This window comes from Xenopus laevis, chromosome 4S (assembly GCF_017654675.1).
Source record: "Xenopus laevis strain J_2021 chromosome 4S, Xenopus_laevis_v10.1, whole genome shotgun sequence".
Lineage (NCBI taxonomy): Eukaryota > Metazoa > Chordata > Amphibia > Anura > Pipidae > Xenopus > Xenopus laevis.
This window is the reverse complement of record NC_054378.1, coordinates 56,996,674-57,004,627: the sequence shown is the minus strand read 5'-3', so window position 1 is coordinate 57,004,627 and position 7,954 is coordinate 56,996,674.

Below are 7,954 nucleotides of genomic sequence, written 5' to 3'. Positions count from 1 at the left end.
AATATAGTTAGTTAGCCAAAAATGTAATATATAAAGGCTGGAGTGAACAGATGTCTAATAAAACAGTCAGAATCCAACTTCCTGCTTTTCAGCTCTATAACTCTGAGTTAGTCAGCGACTTGAAGGGGGGCCACATGGGACATAACTGTTCAGTGAGTTTGTAATTGATCCTCAGCATCCAGCTCAGATTCAAAAGCAACAGATATGACCCATGTGGCCCCCCCTCAAGTCTCTGATTGGTTACTGTCTGGTAACCAGGGTAATCAGTCAGTGTAAAACCAAGAGAGCTGAAAAGCAGGTAGTGTTCTGACTGGCATGTTCGACATCAAATCACTCTAGCCTTTATACATTACATTTTTAGCTAACTTACTATATTAGAAACATTTTTTATTTTGCACAGCCTATCTATTTACCCAGTTTTTGTTTTTACACTGAACAATTCCTTTAAGAAGTAATTCCAAATTCTTTTCTGTTATGGGGTGGTTCACCTTTAAAGGGATACTGTTATGGGGAAAAAAACATGTTTCAGTTAATAGTGCTGCAGAATTCTGCACTGAAATCCATTTCTCAAAAGAAGATACAGATTTTTTTATATTCAATTTTGAAATCTGACTTGGGGCTAGACATATTGTCAATTTCCCAGCTGCCCCAAGTCATGTGACTTGTGCTCTGATAAACTTCAATCACTCTTTACTGCTGTACTGCAAGTTGGAGTGTTATCACCCCCCTCCCTTTTTCCCCCCAGCGGCCAAACAAAAGAACAATGGGAAGGTAACCAGATAGCAGCTCCCTAACACAAGATAACAGCTGCCTGGTACATCTAAGAACAGCACTCAATAGTAAAAACCCATGTCCCACTGAGACACATTCAGTTACATTGAGAAGGAAAAACAGCAGCCTGCCAAAAAGCATTTCTCTCCTAAAGTGCAGGCACAAGTCACATGACCAGGGGCAGCTGGGAAAATGACAATATGTCTAGCTCCATGTCAGATTTCAAAATTGAATATAAAAAAATCTGTTTGCTCTTTTGAGAAATGGATTTCAGTGCAGAATTTTGCTAGAGCAGCACTATTAACTGATTCATTTTGAAAAAAAAATTTCTTCCCATGACAGTATCCCTTTAAGTTAACTTTTAGTATGTTGTAGATTGGCTAATGCTAAACTACTTTTAAAAGCAAATGCTCTGTTTGGGTAGGACTACGTGGACTTTTTTCAGTGCTATCCGACGCACTTCAACAAAATTCCAGTGTTGCATCACATGCGATGGAAATAAGGTAAGTGAATGCATTGACGCATGATGTTGCAGCGTTGATCCAACGCCACACGACTGCATCTGCATCCGACAGTCTTGTTTGGTCGGCTCAACGCTGTGACTTCATCCGACATTTTCATTACTTAACTAATTTCTGTTGCATGCGATTTGACGCCGGCGTTTTGCTGCAGTGCTGAAAACGTCCATGTAGTCCTACCCTAAGGCTACAAATTTATTGTTATTGCTATATTACTCATCTTTCTATTCAGACCTCTCCTATTCATTTTCCAGTCTCTTATTGAAATCAGTGTATGGTTGCTAGGATAATATTGAACCTAGCAACCAGATTGTCAAAATTGCAAACTGGAGAGCTGCTGAATAAAATGCTAAATAATAAAAAATGAATACCAATTTCAAATTGTCTCAGAATATCACTCTCTGCATCTTACTAAGAGTTACCTCCAAGGTGAACAACCCTTTCAAATCTTGTTTCGTTCATTTTCAGAATTACACAATAACAGCAGGTAGCAGGTATTTTGTATTTTGTTATTAAGGCAAGCTTATGTGCCAGAATGGGAGACCTAAAACCTATGCTGTATACAGGCTACACAATTATAGACAGGGAAGAGGATGGGAAATGTCAGTAAGTTAAGTGCTGCTATCCAGGGCTAAGACCAGGCACTTGTGGGTAGGGTTGTCACCTTTTCTACATTTGGAATTTTCTTGATAAATTCATGGATTGGAAACAGATGATTCTTCTTCGATACGGATTTACTTATCTTTTTTTGTTGGGGACTGTGATTTTTCTTCCAGGTCCAAGGTTTTCCTTAAAGCCTTAATTAAAGGTTCTACCAGGTCTGTGTTGAAAGCTGAATCCTCAGTTGTAGAACAATTTGAAGATAGTTCCCCGTCTGACTCTAGGCTGTCACCTGGTAACTCAGGGCTGGAATGATGTATAGCCACCGGTGTTGCTTGATGTGATCCACTTAGATGAGGGTTAATATTTTTAAGTAGATTATCCGTAACCTGTGTGACCATGTCCGCCATGGATTTGTTAAATGAATCCTTCATCCATGTCATGAATTCTTTAAATTGAGTAGTGTTATCTGACGGTTCTTGTAGACATCTAGCGCAGGAGTTGCTGTCTGGTAAAGCTGGATCATTGCAGGATACACATACTTTCCTGCTTGATTTTCTTCTATGGCCTCCAGGAGAACTCCTGTTAAAGAAAAAGATAATTAGTTATGCGAACATTTTTTATTATGTTTTATTCCCTTGCAAAAGAACATCCATCTTCGTCTCTCATAATAACTCACCCCCTTGAGCCTGAATGAGAGCGTCTGGAACTCATGAAGAATTATCGAATCCTATATCCTGACCCTGGAAGGAGAGGAATAAATGTATCCAGGGTGTCCTGCTCATTCATATGGGCTAACGTAATAAATAGAGGTGTACTTACAGTTGTACCCTCTGAACAGCACAAAGGCACTCCAGGCAAACAGTTTGTCTTACCAGATTGGCAGCTTTGGGGGGAGAAGGCGCCCAGATTTTAAATTTTCATGCCAAGCCACTTCCGTGCGCCTTTAAGCCTGAGCGTTAATGAGCGTGCGTCCGCATAGATGCGCCTGCGTGAATACGTACTTGCGTCTGCGAAAACACGCCGGCGTCCGTCCCATCTTGGAAGTGGAAGCATCGGTGTCTTATTGCGCGGCATTGCGGCTGACTGCACCGGAGGCACACTTTGGCCATAAGCCTGTCGGTTTCTCCAAGAGCTCACATAAGGACTCAGGCCTCGGCTCAGGAGCTTCAGCAGAAGAGAGGCAGTCTGCTGGACTTCAGGGGGGGCGACAGGAGGAAAAAAGATGGCGGCCAGGGGCAGAAGTAAGTTTTTTTATAGAGGAAAACCTGTCCAATCACGTGGCAGGGGGGATTAACCCATAGTGTGCCCACTGCCATGTGGAAGGAACAGGAAAGTACCCGTGACGTCAGAGGCAGGGCTGATGACGTGAATGGGCGGGCCTGTGATGAAGGGGCGGGCCTTTGACATGGCAGGTTTTCGGACTTCTGAAAATCGGGTATTTTCGAACTGGACAGAAGGTGTAAAAACCTGACTGTCCAGTTCAAGACCGGACAAGTGGCAACCCTACTTGTGGGCATACAACTCCCTGGGGACTGCAACTGCACTGATCACTCTTAGGGCTCTTCCTCATGAACATTTTTTGCTGTGCTCCCCTGCTTTCAGCTGCAGGGGAATGCAGAAAAGAACTCCAAGATAGCAAAAAAAATTGCTGTGGTTGTGTTTATTCAAGGCTATTTACACGGCATGTTTCGGGTCATTACATACCCTTTCTCAAGTGTAACAATACAAGAACAAGCCAGGCTGTATAAGGGCTCCCATCGAGTGAGTAATTAGCCACAGGGGCGTGCTTTCAATTATAAATACAAAGTGTTATTTAACTAAGAAAAAAAAAAAAAAAAAAAATATATATATATATATATATATATATATATATATATATATATATATATATATAGAGGTTGGAAGGATCAGCACACTCCATTTTGCGATGAAAAAAAGTGTTTTTTTATTATTAAACACACATAAGTGTTATGTGTGTTTAATAATAAAAAAACACTTTTTTTCATCGCAAAATGGAGTGTGCTGATCCTTCCAACCTCTATGTATGATTTATTGATCGTGCACCTCGAGTTCACAAGCTAAGGAGTGCGGACACCACAGACAATTATATATATATATATATATATATATATATATATATATATATATATATATATATATATATATATATATATATATATATATATATAAAAACATTAAAATGCAGGGAAATCCATAGTGTCCAAAAGTATCAACATTGATTGTGTTTTAAAATCTTCTTTTTTTTTTTATATGTGCTGTGAAGTAAAAGTATATAAATACATATAACTACAATCTATTTAAAATCAATAATCACGTACAAATCCAGTTAAACTGATACCTAAGTATCCTATCTACTGATTAAAAAAAATGTTACAGTCATAAAATGTTTCAAAGTCAAACTGTAACTCAATATTGCACATTAGTTAACCTGCTATGGATTGAAACATTCAATTAAATTCAAGGCCTGCAAGATCAAAAAGAAAGAATATATATATAAAAATTATAGAAAAGATTTCAGACTCCAACTATCATTTAACCCATCCGATGCCAGTGTGTTTAACCTTTTAATCCATTTCCCTTCTGCCTGGAGTAATTTATTATGTCTATCACCACCTCTTATATCCATCCCAATCTCATCTAGCACACACCACCTAAATTGCATTGGGCTGTGCTTAAATTCAATAAAATGTCTGGAAACCTGAGTGTGCTATCTCGGAGTGCTCTCCTCATTTGCAACGTATTAATATATGTCGGGATAGCGGTATACCCGGACGAGGATTTGATGCATTCTTAAAAAACTAAAAGGCAGTGCGGAGAACATTTTGCTTATTTTGAATGCAGGAAAGAATGCAATTTAACTAACTCTTTTAAATGGCCCCATACTGGCACAGGCAAGTGACGAACACAGGTGGAACACAGCATGTTGCATTTCACCTTCGTTTGGCACTTTATTGAATATTTCTGCAAAAACCCTAATAATCCCTCCCCCTAATAATCCCTCCCTTCTCTTCCACTTCCTGCTCCCTGAATTCCCAGGCTGTGCAGGGGAGCCATCGGCACTCAGCTCACTGCACTGTAAGACAGAAACCAATCAGCAGCTAGCAGGACCTGATAGAGAACCGAAGCCTGTGTGACTGCAGGACTGTGATTGGCTGCCCCCCTTCTACTGTGCTTCAGGCAGGGGCCTCTAGGACACGCACGACCCTCATTTGAAACAGGGACCAGTGAACATCTATAGGGAGCTCTAATAAAGGGGCTATTTTTAAAGATAATATTAATTTTTAGCACCATGAAAAAGCAACACCATATATTACTCATAATTGCCTACAAAATTAGGGTTTTTTCATTTATCCTATATGTCTCCTTTAAAATTAATAGTTTGCATTTCTTCCTGTGCTCCCCTGCAGCTGAGTGCATTTAAACTGAGACTGAAAGCAGGGGAGTGCAGTGAAAAACCTGTTTTCGGAGAGATGACAGGGTCAGGATCAAATCCATCCTACTGATTGGATCAGGCCTAGACTCACAACTGCAGTACATCAGCAGCCATGTTTTTGGTTATCCCAGATTGAAAGCCACAAGGTTATGTATTAAGGTAAATGGTAAGTAACACTTTCCTACATGTTCAAGTTGAAAATTCCCGCTGCAAATGAGTGCATGCTCCACAGGGTCTCCTCTGCCTCCTACATATTATTTGTGCCCTTGGGCTGAGCAAATACAACAATAGAATTTAGCTATCTCTGTGTGTGGCCAGTCTGACAGTATTCATCTGTTTGGCCCATGGCCCAATTGGTTGGATGCCCTGTGAGTGTATGGGCATTTCAAAATAAGAAATGCCAAGAAGACCACTGGAGCTCTATCATTTTAGCCTAAAGAATATGGACCCTTTGAGTATGTACCTCTCACACTTGCCAATATATTGGCCTATTCCTCCCTTTCCACTTCCTTAACTGACTATAATCCCCACAGACAGGGTTGTATCTTTAAATAGACACCTAAGAGCCTGTGCTCTAGGCATCAGAATTAAGGGGGCAGCCCTTGGTGTTGAATGTCCCTGGTGGAAATAATGTCACACACAAGAGCATATGACATCACACATTGTCTACACACGTGCAATTGCATGCCGAGGGGGGCACACCACCTTAAGCACTGGACCTAAATACAGCACTGCCCACAGTCCCCATCAAAACCTCAATACACATGCAAAACAAGCTATGTGGACTAAATATTAACATATATGAAGAGTTTCAAAGAGAAGAAGTGAGGCAACGACACCTTACAAATCTGTAAACGGCATGGTTCTCCAAGGCACTATTTCAAATAACTGACATTTCAGAACAGAGTGTCCCACGGAACGGAGTATACAACATGGATACAACATTGTATACTTTGAGAAAGAACATTAGTTCTTTAAAACAAAAATAATGAGCTGCAAAACATCCTATATAGCCTGCATTTACTATTAACTAGAAAGGGTTTCTCCACTGTAGTACGACAAGATAGGTTTATCAACACTCAAATTCCAGTTTTTACCATGACTTTTGTTCATGGGAGTTGGATTAGCAAATTTCAAGATATGTTTGAATTAGAGTTTTTGAGAGTAAAAGTTGTTTCTTCCCATTTTTACGCAACTGAGTTTTTCAGATTTAAATTTTTCTTTAAATAAGTGCATGTTACAGATGTTGGTGTTACTGTTCCTTTAAGCAGACTCCTCTAACAAACAAGGGAAAGTTGTGCTCACCACTAATTTTTAAAATCATTAGGCGGGGGTGCAATGAGGGTGTGACCACAAAATAAATATAGACTATATATATATATATATATATATATATATATATATATATATATATCATCTCAATGATCCGCACTCCTCTTGGCCAATCTTCTCATACACCCGGGTGCTGCTCCTGGGTCGATTACTACAATGATGAGTTAATAAATTAATTATGTATTGATGAAATCCCAGGAGTGCGCTGCTATTTTCCGTGTGTTGCAGCTGGGGGTACTTTATTTATTATAATACACAAATTGAAGTGAGTCATGTGACAGAAATGACATCAGAACCCACCGTTTATAAGGATATAATTTACAGGATATTCATGGCTTTTGTGTATTATATATATATAAAATACACAAGTGCCACAACTATCCTGTTAACTATATCACATGACACATTATTCACTGAAACTTGTGTATTATAATACAGTAAATAAATGACCACCTTGGAGTTCCATGACCTGAATAAAAGCACTTGGACTTCGGCTGCTGCCATTTATATGGTTATGGAATTTCTCTATTACTTATAATTTCCTAATATTTTACAACTGGGGGTACATTTTCACTAAATGTATTACTTTGTATGTACTGTATATTCATTTTACTATAACTCACTATATGCAAATGGTGTCATTTTGGATAATAGACTATCTAGTTGGAAAAAGTTAGTTATCTATTTTGCGATTAATCAAAAACTGTAGTGTTAAGATAACATTCACCTGATTTTTAAATCTGTTGCTGTTCTACCTCCCTGTATGTTGTAAACATCCTGCAAAGTAAGTCAGAATACTTCCAGGAAAGCAAGTCAAATGATCTCAGGAGTAGATATTTCTCAGGTGGCCTTAATTTAGCATTAGTGATGGGCGAATTTGCGCCGTTTCGTTTCACCGAAAAATTTGCAAAATTCGAAAAAAATTCACGAAACGGCGCCGGCATCCCGTTTTTGACGCTGGCGCCCGTTTTTTTGAAAAAAATTTGGACACCGGTGAATTTTCGCCGCGAATTCGCCCATCACTATTTAGCATATTATCATGTGCCTAAGGGCCAATTACCTGATATGTACAGTCATGAATCTTCTGAGTATAAACCCTTAGCAGCTTCTTAAAAGGAAGTAACACAGGTTTGCAACTCTAGTCTTTTTTTTCTTATATATATATATATATATATATATATATATATATATATATATATATATATATATATATATATATATATATATATATATATATATATATATATATATATATAATTTTGGAGTTGCCAAGTAA